This window comes from Anomaloglossus baeobatrachus, unplaced genomic scaffold (assembly GCF_048569485.1).
Source record: "Anomaloglossus baeobatrachus isolate aAnoBae1 unplaced genomic scaffold, aAnoBae1.hap1 Scaffold_3468, whole genome shotgun sequence".
Taxonomy (NCBI): Eukaryota; Metazoa; Chordata; class Amphibia; order Anura; family Aromobatidae; genus Anomaloglossus; species Anomaloglossus baeobatrachus.
Genome location: NW_027442833.1, coordinates 16,125 through 29,187, shown reverse-complemented (window position 1 = coordinate 29,187; position 13,063 = coordinate 16,125). Strand labels below are relative to the sequence as shown.

General features: G+C 48.9%; 5 non-coding genes and 2 pseudogenes across 5 annotated transcripts; all 7 read right to left on the bottom strand.

The window, feature by feature from the left end:
- Positions 1-853: 853 nt before the first annotated feature.
- LOC142272180 (U2 spliceosomal RNA) lies at positions 854-1,044 on the bottom strand. Its single transcript, XR_012737095.1, has one exon. It is a non-coding gene; the product is annotated as a U2 spliceosomal RNA (small nuclear RNA).
- Positions 1,045-2,431: 1,387 nt separating this feature from the next.
- LOC142272179 (U2 spliceosomal RNA) lies at positions 2,432-2,622 on the bottom strand. Its single transcript, XR_012737094.1, has one exon. It is a non-coding gene; the product is annotated as a U2 spliceosomal RNA (small nuclear RNA).
- A 1,387-nt stretch (positions 2,623-4,009) lies between these two features.
- On the bottom strand, positions 4,010-4,207 carry LOC142272218 (U2 spliceosomal RNA). The gene has a single exon (XR_012737128.1). It is a non-coding gene; the product is annotated as a U2 spliceosomal RNA (small nuclear RNA).
- A 726-nt stretch (positions 4,208-4,933) lies between these two features.
- Positions 4,934-5,060, bottom strand: LOC142272221 (U2 spliceosomal RNA; annotated as a pseudogene).
- A 1,387-nt stretch (positions 5,061-6,447) lies between these two features.
- Positions 6,448-6,638, bottom strand: LOC142272177 (U2 spliceosomal RNA). Its single transcript, XR_012737093.1, has one exon. It is a non-coding gene; the product is annotated as a U2 spliceosomal RNA (small nuclear RNA).
- Positions 6,639-8,025: 1,387 nt separating this feature from the next.
- On the bottom strand, positions 8,026-8,216 carry LOC142272172 (U2 spliceosomal RNA). Its single transcript, XR_012737088.1, has one exon. It is a non-coding gene; the product is annotated as a U2 spliceosomal RNA (small nuclear RNA).
- Positions 8,217-9,603: 1,387 nt separating this feature from the next.
- LOC142272216 (U2 spliceosomal RNA) lies at positions 9,604-9,807 on the bottom strand (annotated as a pseudogene).
- Between the last annotated feature and the right edge of the window lie 3,256 nt (positions 9,808-13,063).

Genomic DNA, 13,063 nt, shown 5'->3' with positions numbered 1-13,063 from the left:
CAGCAGCGCTATTGTGATGTCATCGGGGGGCATTGTGACAAGCCGCCAGTGTTCCGTCTCTTCATGTTGTGCACAGTTCAAACGGAAAATACATCAACAGGCAGACTACAGAAAAGCTTACTATCAAAGGTTAGAGGGGGGCTTTCTCAGAGGGCTTTTTACAGTTTTTCTATTCCCAATTAGCCGTTTAAGTGTACTTATTGAAAGTAGTAATTCTTTCATAGGCCGCCCTTTCTTAGTATTTGACGTTCCTTATATTGCGGTATGAGGCTTCGCAGTAGGTTGCAAACATTCATCACCCATGACTGTCCCCAATTGAGCTCAGAAGCTCAATGTCTATCATGACCTCTCTTTTAGAATGTCCAAGAGCAAGCAAACTATTCCTCCAGGAGAGGGCGCCAACAGACTACTAAAGAGATCATCATTACTCAAAGAAAACCCCAAAAACCAATGCATGATAGGAATAAACAGGTAACTTTCTTTGGAGTGGAAGCGGAGAGATCGCACCAGATGCCAATTCTAGATGTTATCACACCTGTGGTCACTGCAGCAGCAGGTGAATCCACTTTGTCCAAAAGGGATCTATTCCATTCAATTGCAAATGATCTAGATAAGACAGAGAACTGCAGCACGGGGACATAGCCGAGTTGGTCAGGTTGAGTGGTGATGAGTTTGCTATTTGGATGAATAAAGAAAGTCAAAAGTGTGAAAGATAAAAAACAAAAGGAGGAAGTGTGAAAAGTGAATGGGCCAAATTGAGGTGCATATGAAGACGTATGCTTTCTTCCAATTCATTAAATCGGGCTAATATGAATCAGGTGAATTGAGTTCTGCTTTTGGAAACTGGGTTAAGAAGGGGTGCACCGTTCCTGGAGGTACTGCAATACCAGGTCAATGCGTGGAGTGGACAGAGCAAGCTCTTTTTCCATCTCCCTGTTCTAAAAATCCATTTAATATATGGTCCCCAGATAGGGGACGTATCAGATATTAAACTGATAAGAACAGATACTACACTTGATCTTAGCCAAAAGGCCGAGAAGCGATAACCAGAATTGGTTTGGGCCTCGAGTGGCACCCTGGCCTATGCCGGACACATCTTAGGGAGAGAGAGCGAGAGGGAGACAAACCCACGCCTACACAAGACATTTTGTCACCCAAGCCAACCCTTGAAAAGGCTGCTTTGCAGAGCCAAAACAAGAAGAATGGTGCGTTTTGCAGCCGCCGCCCACTGCAATGAATCTGAATAACTCCTCCTTTAGGGCGCAAGCAACTCCCCTCCCCCTTGCAGTCTTTCCAATTCACGATACAAAAAGACGGACAGGACAGGTTGCCTGACTTTCCGTCACTGCCACCCTTTGCCATCCTTACCCGTAGAAAGCCCTTTCATCATCCCCAAACCCTAATCTTTTCCCTTTCCTTCCCAGCCCCCAAACCCTGCCCTCTGTACCTTTCTCACCACCCGCTTCCCTTCTCCTGTCATCCCCCTACCACCCGGGAAAAAAAGAGATTGCCCCCTCCTTCCACTAGCCCACCCTCCCACCCAAAGAACAACTTCTTCTGCGCAGCTTGTTTTCTAGGCAGCAGCGCTATTGTGATGTCATCGGGGGGCATTGTGACAAGCCGCCAGTGTTCCGTCTCTTCATGTTGTGCACAGTTCAAACGGAAAATACATCAACAGGCAGACTACAGAAAAGCTTACTATCAAAGGTTAGAGGGGGGCTTTCTCAGAGGGCTTTTTACAGTTTTTCTATTCCCAATTAGCCGTTTAAGTGTACTTATTGAAAGTAGTAATTCTTTCATAGGCCGCCCTTTCTTAGTATTTGACGTTCCTTATATTGCGGTATGAGGCTTCGCAGTAGGTTGCAAACATTCATCACCCATGACTGTCCCCAATTGAGCTCAGAAGCTCAATGTCTATCATGACCTCTCTTTTAGAATGTCCAAGAGCAAGCAAACTATTCCTCCAGGAGAGGGCGCCAACAGACTACTAAAGAGATCATCATTACTCAAAGAAAACCCCAAAAACCAATGCATGATAGGAATAAACAGGTAACTTTCTTTGGAGTGGAAGCGGAGAGATCGCACCAGATGCCAATTCTAGATGTTATCACACCTGTGGTCACTGCAGCAGCAGGTGAATCCACTTTGTCCAAAAGGGATCTATTCCATTCAATTGCAAATGATCTAGATAAGACAGAGAACTGCAGCACGGGGACATAGCCGAGTTGGTCAGGTTGAGTGGTGATGAGTTTGCTATTTGGATGAATAAAGAAAGTCAAAAGTGTGAAAGATAAAAAACAAAAGGAGGAAGTGTGAAAAGTGAATGGGCCAAATTGAGGTGCATATGAAGACGTATGCTTTCTTCCAATTCATTAAATCGGGCTAATATGAATCAGGTGAATTGAGTTCTGCTTTTGGAAACTGGGTTAAGAAGGGGTGCACCGTTCCTGGAGGTACTGCAATACCAGGTCAATGCGTGGAGTGGACAGAGCAAGCTCTTTTTCCATCTCCCTGTTCTAAAAATCCATTTAATATATGGTCCCCAGATAGGGGACGTATCAGATATTAAACTGATAAGAACAGATACTACACTTGATCTTAGCCAAAAGGCCGAGAAGCGATAACCAGAATTGGTTTGGGCCTCGAGTGGCACCCTGGCCTATGCCGGACACATCTTAGGGAGAGAGAGCGAGAGGGAGACAAACCCACGCCTACACAAGACATTTTGTCACCCAAGCCAACCCTTGAAAAGGCTGCTTTGCAGAGCCAAAACAAGAAGAATGGTGCGTTTTGCAGCCGCCGCCCACTGCAATGAATCTGAATAACTCCTCCTTTAGGGCGCAAGCAACTCCCCTCCCCCTTGCAGTCTTTCCAATTCACGATACAAAAAGACGGACAGGACAGGTTGCCTGACTTTCCGTCACTGCCACCCTTTGCCATCCTTACCCGTAGAAAGCCCTTTCATCATCCCCAAACCCTAATCTTTTCCCTTTCCTTCCCAGCCCCCAAACCCTGCCCTCTGTACCTTTCTCACCACCCGCTTCCCTTCTCCTGTCATCCCCCTACCACCCGGGAAAAAAAGAGATTGCCCCCTCCTTCCACTAGCCCACCCTCCCACCCAAAGAACAACTTCTTCTGCGCAGCTTGTTTTCTAGGCAGCAGCGCTATTGTGATGTCATCGGGGGGCATTGTGACAAGCCGCCAGTGTTCCGTCTCTTCATGTTGTGCACAGTTCAAACGGAAAATACATCAACAGGCAGACTACAGAAAAGCTTACTATCAAAGGTTAGAGGGGGGCTTTCTCAGAGGGCTTTTTACAGTTTTTCTATTCCCAATTAGCCGTTTAAGTGTACTTATTGAAAGTAGTAATTCTTTCATAGGCCGCCCTTTCTTAGTATTTGACGTTCCTTATATTGCGGTATGAGGCTTCGCAGTAGGTTGCAAACATTCATCACCCATGACTGTCCCCAATTGAGCTCAGAAGCTCAATGTCTATCATGACCTCTCTTTTAGAATGTCCAAGAGCAAGCAAACTATTCCTCCAGGAGAGGGCGCCAACAGACTACTAAAGAGATCATCATTACTCAAAGAAAACCCCAAAAACCAATGCATGATAGGAATAAACAGGTAACTTTCTTTGGAGTGGAAGCGGAGAGATCGCACCAGATGCCAATTCTAGATGTTATCACACCTGTGGTCACTGCAGCAGCAGGTGAATCCACTTTGTCCAAAAGGGATCTATTCCATTCAATTGCAAATGATCTAGATAAGACAGAGAACTGCAGCACGGGGACATAGCCGAGTTGGTCAGGTTGAGTGGTGATGAGTTTGCTATTTGGATGAATAAAGAAAGTCAAAAGTGTGAAAGATAAAAAACAAAAGGAGGAAGTGTGAAAAGTGAATGGGCCAAATTGAGGTGCATATGAAGACGTATGCTTTCTTCCAATTCATTAAATCGGGCTAATATGAATCAGGTGAATTGAGTTCTGCTTTTGGAAACTGGGTTAAGAAGGGGTGCACCGTTCCTGGAGGTACTGCAATACCAGGTCAATGCGTGGAGTGGACAGAGCAAGCTCTTTTTCCATCTCCCTGTTCTAAAAATCCATTTAATATATGGTCCCCAGATAGGGGACGTATCAGATATTAAACTGATAAGAACAGATTTTTTGATTTAATGAAGCTTTCCAAAGCACCGCAAAAAATGCATGACCGAAGTCACACCAAAAACAGTGCAAAGGCTAGGATTCGTGTGGACCCTTCCGTGAGGAGAGGGTCCCCAAAAATCAACCCCGTCCCTCCGAGCCAGAAGGCCACAGCAAGGGTCAGGGATCTTCGGTGCTCCCCCAAGCCGAAGCCTGGTTGAGCCTTGTCGTTGCTCCCAGCGTCCACCCAGGCATCTTACCCAAGTGGAGTAGAGAGCTACTAGTTGTTGGTTTCGCAGCCGAAACTGCCCGGACCGTCAACCGGTGTTAGTTTCTCAGCCCAAGGCTAACCGGACCTCCAACCGGGTGTTGGTTTCTCAGCCGAAGCTGACCCGGACCTCCAACCGGGTGTTGGTTTCTCAGCCGAAGCTGACCCGGACCTCCAACCGGGTGTTGGTTTCTCAGCCGAAGCTGACCCGGACCTCAAACCGGGTGTTGGTTTCTCAGCCGAAGCTGACCCGGACCTCCAACCGGGTGTTGGTTTCTCAGCCCAAAGCTGAACGAACCTCCGACCATGATTATAAAAATTTCCCTTCCTAGCCAGAAGGCCGGGATAGAGCAATATGCTCAGAAAGTATGAAAGGGCAAGGTACGGTGTGCTACAGAGCCCAAGGCTCGCCGGGGTCCCAAGCCAGCAAGCTCAGACTCACTCCAGGGTCGTCAGTCCTGGGGCACATTGCACCATAGCCCCCACACTTACTCAGTCTAATAGCCTCGATCCTGGTAGGGCCATGTTTTCCTCTAGATGAATATACTATACATCCAGAGTACTAGCAAGCGCAACCTTCCAGTGTGCATTGCATCTGCCGAGCCTCACAGATACTACACTTGATCTTAGCCAAAAGGCCGAGAAGCGATAACCAGAATTGGTTTGGGCCTCGAGTGGCACCCTGGCCTATGCCGGACACATCTTAGGGAGAGAGAGCGAGAGGGAGACAAACCCACGCCTACACAAGACATTTTGTCACCCAAGCCAACCCTTGAAAAGGCTGCTTTGCAGAGCCAAAACAAGAAGAATGGTGCGTTTTGCAGCCGCCGCCCACTGCAATGAATCTGAATAACTCCTCCTTTAGGGCGCAAGCAACTCCCCTCCCCCTTGCAGTCTTTCCAATTCACGATACAAAAAGACGGACAGGACAGGTTGCCTGACTTTCCGTCACTGCCACCCTTTGCCATCCTTACCCGTAGAAAGCCCTTTCATCATCCCCAAACCCTAATCTTTTCCCTTTCCTTCCCAGCCCCCAAACCCTGCCCTCTGTACCTTTCTCACCACCCGCTTCCCTTCTCCTGTCATCCCCCTACCACCCGGGAAAAAAAGAGATTGCCCCCTCCTTCCACTAGCCCACCCTCCCACCCAAAGAACAACTTCTTCTGCGCAGCTTGTTTTCTAGGCAGCAGCGCTATTGTGATGTCATCGGGGGGCATTGTGACAAGCCGCCAGTGTTCCGTCTCTTCATGTTGTGCACAGTTCAAACGGAAAATACATCAACAGGCAGACTACAGAAAAGCTTACTATCAAAGGTTAGAGGGGGGCTTTCTCAGAGGGCTTTTTACAGTTTTTCTATTCCCAATTAGCCGTTTAAGTGTACTTATTGAAAGTAGTAATTCTTTCATAGGCCGCCCTTTCTTAGTATTTGACGTTCCTTATATTGCGGTATGAGGCTTCGCAGTAGGTTGCAAACATTCATCACCCATGACTGTCCCCAATTGAGCTCAGAAGCTCAATGTCTATCATGACCTCTCTTTTAGAATGTCCAAGAGCAAGCAAACTATTCCTCCAGGAGAGGGCGCCAACAGACTACTAAAGAGATCATCATTACTCAAAGAAAACCCCAAAAACCAATGCATGATAGGAATAAACAGGTAACTTTCTTTGGAGTGGAAGCGGAGAGATCGCACCAGATGCCAATTCTAGATGTTATCACACCTGTGGTCACTGCAGCAGCAGGTGAATCCACTTTGTCCAAAAGGGATCTATTCCATTCAATTGCAAATGATCTAGATAAGACAGAGAACTGCAGCACGGGGACATAGCCGAGTTGGTCAGGTTGAGTGGTGATGAGTTTGCTATTTGGATGAATAAAGAAAGTCAAAAGTGTGAAAGATAAAAAACAAAAGGAGGAAGTGTGAAAAGTGAATGGGCCAAATTGAGGTGCATATGAAGACGTATGCTTTCTTCCAATTCATTAAATCGGGCTAATATGAATCAGGTGAATTGAGTTCTGCTTTTGGAAACTGGGTTAAGAAGGGGTGCACCGTTCCTGGAGGTACTGCAATACCAGGTCAATGCGTGGAGTGGACAGAGCAAGCTCTTTTTCCATCTCCCTGTTCTAAAAATCCATTTAATATATGGTCCCCAGATAGGGGACGTATCAGATATTAAACTGATAAGAACAGATACTACACTTGATCTTAGCCAAAAGGCCGAGAAGCGATAACCAGAATTGGTTTGGGCCTCGAGTGGCACCCTGGCCTATGCCGGACACATCTTAGGGAGAGAGAGCGAGAGGGAGACAAACCCACGCCTACACAAGACATTTTGTCACCCAAGCCAACCCTTGAAAAGGCTGCTTTGCAGAGCCAAAACAAGAAGAATGGTGCGTTTTGCAGCCGCCGCCCACTGCAATGAATCTGAATAACTCCTCCTTTAGGGCGCAAGCAACTCCCCTCCCCCTTGCAGTCTTTCCAATTCACGATACAAAAAGACGGACAGGACAGGTTGCCTGACTTTCCGTCACTGCCACCCTTTGCCATCCTTACCCGTAGAAAGCCCTTTCATCATCCCCAAACCCTAATCTTTTCCCTTTCCTTCCCAGCCCCCAAACCCTGCCCTCTGTACCTTTCTCACCACCCGCTTCCCTTCTCCTGTCATCCCCCTACCACCCGGGAAAAAAAGAGATTGCCCCCTCCTTCCACTAGCCCACCCTCCCACCCAAAGAACAACTTCTTCTGCGCAGCTTGTTTTCTAGGCAGCAGCGCTATTGTGATGTCATCGGGGGGCATTGTGACAAGCCGCCAGTGTTCCGTCTCTTCATGTTGTGCACAGTTCAAACGGAAAATACATCAACAGGCAGACTACAGAAAAGCTTACTATCAAAGGTTAGAGGGGGGCTTTCTCAGAGGGCTTTTTACAGTTTTTCTATTCCCAATTAGCCGTTTAAGTGTACTTATTGAAAGTAGTAATTCTTTCATAGGCCGCCCTTTCTTAGTATTTGACGTTCCTTATATTGCGGTATGAGGCTTCGCAGTAGGTTGCAAACATTCATCACCCATGACTGTCCCCAATTGAGCTCAGAAGCTCAATGTCTATCATGACCTCTCTTTTAGAATGTCCAAGAGCAAGCAAACTATTCCTCCAGGAGAGGGCGCCAACAGACTACTAAAGAGATCATCATTACTCAAAGAAAACCCCAAAAACCAATGCATGATAGGAATAAACAGGTAACTTTCTTTGGAGTGGAAGCGGAGAGATCGCACCAGATGCCAATTCTAGATGTTATCACACCTGTGGTCACTGCAGCAGCAGGTGAATCCACTTTGTCCAAAAGGGATCTATTCCATTCAATTGCAAATGATCTAGATAAGACAGAGAACTGCAGCACGGGGACATAGCCGAGTTGGTCAGGTTGAGTGGTGATGAGTTTGCTATTTGGATGAATAAAGAAAGTCAAAAGTGTGAAAGATAAAAAACAAAAGGAGGAAGTGTGAAAAGTGAATGGGCCAAATTGAGGTGCATATGAAGACGTATGCTTTCTTCCAATTCATTAAATCGGGCTAATATGAATCAGGTGAATTGAGTTCTGCTTTTGGAAACTGGGTTAAGAAGGGGTGCACCGTTCCTGGAGGTACTGCAATACCAGGTCAATGCGTGGAGTGGACAGAGCAAGCTCTATTTCCATCTCCCTGTTCTAAAAATCCATTTAATATATGGTCCCCAGATAGGGGACGTATCAGATATTAAACTGATAAGAACAGATACTACACTTGATCTTAGCCAAAAGGCCGAGAAGCGATAACCAGAATTGGTTTGGGCCTCGAGTGGCACCCTGGCCTATGCCGGACACATCTTAGGGAGAGAGAGCGAGAGGGAGACAAACCCACGCCTACACAAGACATTTTGTCACCCAAGCCAACCCTTGAAAAGGCTGCTTTGCAGAGCCAAAACAAGAAGAATGGTGCGTTTTGCAGCCGCCGCCCACTGCAATGAATCTGAATAACTCCTCCTTTAGGGCGCAAGCAACTCCCCTCCCCCTTGCAGTCTTTCCAATTCACGATACAAAAAGACGGACAGGACAGGTTGCCTGACTTTCCGTCACTGCCACCCTTTGCCATCCTTACCCGTAGAAAGCCCTTTCATCATCCCCAAACCCTAATCTTTTCCCTTTCCTTCCCAGCCCCCAAACCCTGCCCTCTGTACCTTTCTCACCACCCGCTTCCCTTCTCCTGTCATCCCCCTACCACCCGGGAAAAAAAGAGATTGCCCCCTCCTTCCACTAGCCCACCCTCCCACCCAAAGAACAACTTCTTCTGCGCAGCTTGTTTTCTAGGCAGCAGCGCTATTGTGATGTCATCGGGGGGCATTGTGACAAGCCGCCAGTGTTCCGTCTCTTCATGTTGTGCACAGTTCAAACGGAAAATACATCAACAGGCAGACTACAGAAAAGCTTACTATCAAAGGTTAGAGGGGGGCTTTCTCAGAGGGCTTTTTACAGTTTTTCTATTCCCAATTAGCCGTTTAAGTGTACTTATTGAAAGTAGTAATTCTTTCATAGGCCGCCCTTTCTTAGTATTTGACGTTCCTTATATTGCGGTATGAGGCTTCGCAGTAGGTTGCAAACATTCATCACCCATGACTGTCCCCAATTGAGCTCAGAAGCTCAATGTCTATCATGACCTCTCTTTTAGAATGTCCAAGAGCAAGCAAACTATTCCTCCAGGAGAGGGCGCCAACAGACTACTAAAGAGATCATCATTACTCAAAGAAAACCCCAAAAACCAATGCATGATAGGAATAAACAGGTAACTTTCTTTGGAGTGGAAGCGGAGAGATCGCACCAGATGCCAATTCTAGATGTTATCACACCTGTGGTCACTGCAGCAGCAGGTGAATCCACTTTGTCCAAAAGGGATCTATTCCATTCAATTGCAAATGATCTAGATAAGACAGAGAACTGCAGCACGGGGACATAGCCGAGTTGGTCAGGTTGAGTGGTGATGAGTTTGCTATTTGGATGAATAAAGAAAGTCAAAAGTGTGAAAGATAAAAAACAAAAGGAGGAAGTGTGAAAAGTGAATGGGCCAAATTGAGGTGCATATGAAGACGTATGCTTTCTTCCAATTCATTAAATCGGGCTAATATGAATCAGGTGAATTGAGTTCTGCTTTTGGAAACTGGGTTAAGAAGGGGTGCACCGTTCCTGGAGGTACTGCAATACCAGGTCAATGCGTGGAGTGGACAGAGCAAGCTCTTTTTCCATCTCCCTGTTCTAAAAATCCATTTAATATATGGTCCCCAGATAGGGGACGTATCAGATATTAAACTGATAAGAACAGATTTTTGATTTAACAGCATCTTTATTATCATGCACTACTCACAAAAAGGTAACAAACCGTGTACAGTGCCGCAGCCCCGTACACACAGAACTATACAATCCTTCTTACATAGCCATAGAGTACGACGCACTAAACTATACATCACACTCCTATGCTTATCCATAACACTCAAGCTGAAAGAAAAAGTTAGACAATAAATAACGACGAACCGGCGATTGGGGGATGGGGGTAGGGGAAAAGTTGGATAGGGTGGGGAAATCACAGGCCCGAAGCTTTATTGAAAGACGCACATAACGGGAAAAGGAGGGAGGGGGCATGGAAGAGGTCTAAACCTCCTCCTCGGCGCTGTCGTCCGGACTGTCCATGATGGAATAGTCTCTGAGCAGGCTGTGGATCAGCCTGCGGCAATCCTGGATAGACATCCTCTCCCTCTTCAAGATGAGCCGGTTCCTGGCGACCCAAATAGCGTCCTTAAAGCAGTTCATAAGGCGCCAAGCCTCCTGGATGGCTCCAACGGTGTGAGTCCCAGGGAAGAGTCCATAAAGTACGGAATGGTACGATAGGCTCCCTCTGGGGACGGAGTTCCTCAGGTCATCCTCCAGGGCAACCAACAGGCGCTGTGCGAAACGGCAGTCCCAAAAGGCGTGCAGCGATGTTTCCTCCACGAAGGGGCACCTTGGGCAGTACCGGGTTTTGCACAGGTTCCGGGCGTGCATGAATGACCGGACGGGCAGTCCGCCCTGTATCGCCATCCATGACAAGTCCTTGTGCCCGTTGGTCAATCCAGCCGATGACACGTTTGTCCAAACAGTCTCCAGTGTGTCGTGATGAAGTCCTGGAATGTTCTCCATTTCGTCCTTGGCTCTGATGAGTTTGTGGATAGTCTTTGGCTTCCACAAATCAGGCTTGAGTCCCTCCAGTTGGTGTTCCCTCACAAACCGAACCACGTCTCCGTAGAACCATGGCGCCGTCCAGTTGTAGGGGAAGGAGCTGTCCCACTTGTCCCAGCCTAACCGTCTCCAAAGGGGGAGCAGGAAGAAGCGAGACATGGACCCACCCGCGGAACCTCTCTTGACTCGCAGAGTTCGGCGAACGCAGTCACATACGAAGGAGGATCGCAGGAGGGTGGGGATATCGGGTACGCCCTTCCCACCCTTGCGAGGATCCCTGTACATGATGCTCCGCTTTACTCTGTCCATCTTGGATCCCCAGACAAAACGAAACACCGTCCTGGTAATGGCCCTGCACACGGTGGCAAGGGGGGGCCAGGCCTGGGCCGTGTACTGCAGCACGGGCAGTACCTCGTTACGCAGGACCAGTGCTTTGCCCTCACAGGTGAGGCGTCTGAGGCTCCACAGACCGATCCGTTGGGTGATCTTGGTCAAGCGTTCCTCCCAGGACTTGAGGGCTGCTCCTTCCTTCCCGAACCAGACTCCAAGAACCTTGATGAAATCCGGCTGGATGCTGAAAGGGAAGGGGGCGGAAGAGGCCGGCTGCCAGTCCCCGAAGAGCATGGCTTCCGACTTCCCGCAGTTGACTTTGGCTCCCGAAGCCCGTCCGAAGGTCTCACAGGTCTGGACGAGGGTGTCGACTGAGCGCCGGTCCGCGCAGAAGACGGTCACGTCGTCCATGTAGAGCGAGCACTTGACCTCGAAGCGTTCTGGTCCTGGTGCGGTGATCCCTCTGATCTCTCCATTCCGCCGGATAGCCTCTGCAAAGAGTTCTATAACACAAACAAAAAGAAGAGGTGACAGAGGACAGCCTTGTCTGACCCCTGAGAGGATCGGGAAGGGGTCAGTCTTCCAGCCGTTCACCAACGCCGAGCTGTGAATATCAAAATACATTAGTTGGACATACAAGCAAAACATGTTACCCAAACCTAACCTGTGCAGAGCTTTGCCCAGGAACTCATGGGAAACACGGTCGAAGGCCTTTTCCTGATCCAACGAGATCAGGGCTGCGTGCACCCGGCGGGCTTTGATGTACTCGACCGTGTCCCGCATGAGAGCCAGGCTGTCTGCGATGCGACGTCCGGGGATGCCGCAGGTCTGATCCGGGTGGATGATCCGTCCGATAACAGTCTTCAATCTCGTTGCCATCGTCTTGGCCAGGATCTTGTAGTCGACGTTCAGAAGGGTGATGGGACGCCAATTCTTCAGGTCGCACCTCTCTCCTTTACGCTTGTACAGGATCGTGACCATTCCTTCCCTCAGAGATGGAGGCATTCTGCCCTCCACCACCATCTCCTCATACAGCCCTAACAGGTCCGGACAGATTAGGTCTCCCAGCGCTACATAGAGCTCTGCTGGGAGGCCGTCACTGCCCGGTGTCCTGCCAGAACTAAAGGATTTGGCGGCCGAGAGCAGCTCGTCCACCGTCAGAGGAACATCCATGGCCGCCGCGTCTGCAGGGTCAAGATGGTTAGTGATACCTGACAGGAACTTATCGGCGGCCTCGGGGTCAGTAGTCTTGCGGGCGTAGAGTTCGCTGTAGAAGTCGCTGACGACCTTCATCACGTTCTCTTTCCCGCGTCGCATGTTTCCACTCTCGTCTCGTAGTTCATTCATGGGCGTGTGACCGGCGTGGAGTTTCCTGAAAAAGAACGAGTTACATTTCTCACCCTTCTCCAGGTTCTCCACTTTGGAACGGAAGACAATTCGCTCGGACTCCTCCTCGAAGTGCCTTTTCAGGCTCCTCTTAGTCTCCTCCAGCTCCTCTCTCACGTCCCAGCCGCATCGAAGAAGGTCCTGCAGGGAACGCAGCTCACGCTGGAGTCTCCTGAAGTCCCTCCTCTTCAGACACGCCTGTTGTTGACTCTTTGCCTGAAAGAAGAAACGGAACTCGAGTTTAACGTATTCCCACCAGTCAGAAACAGACTGGAAGCCCGCCTTGTAGGCCCGCCACGTGGAGTAGGCAGCTCTAAGCTCCTCCAGAATCTCACCCTTTTCCAGCAGAGAGCAGTTCAGCTTCCAGGAGCCCGGGCCAATGGGGAAGCCATGGCCCAGCACACCTTGAAAGTGAATGGCTCTGTGGTCAGAGAAGAAGCAGGGGACCATCGAGTGCCCACTCCGCCCAACCGCCCGAGAGGTAAACACAAAGTCAATCCTGGAACGCAGCGAGCCATCGGATCGGCACCATGAATAGTTCACGGATCCGTGTCCGATGGAGCCAACAACGTCCACAAGAGAGGCTTCGGTCACCATCTCAATGAGCAGTTTGGATGTGACGTCCAACTTGGCAGCCGTTCCAGAACTGCGTCCATCCTCCTCAATCGGGCAGTTGAAATCCCCGGCCATCACTACCGTCCT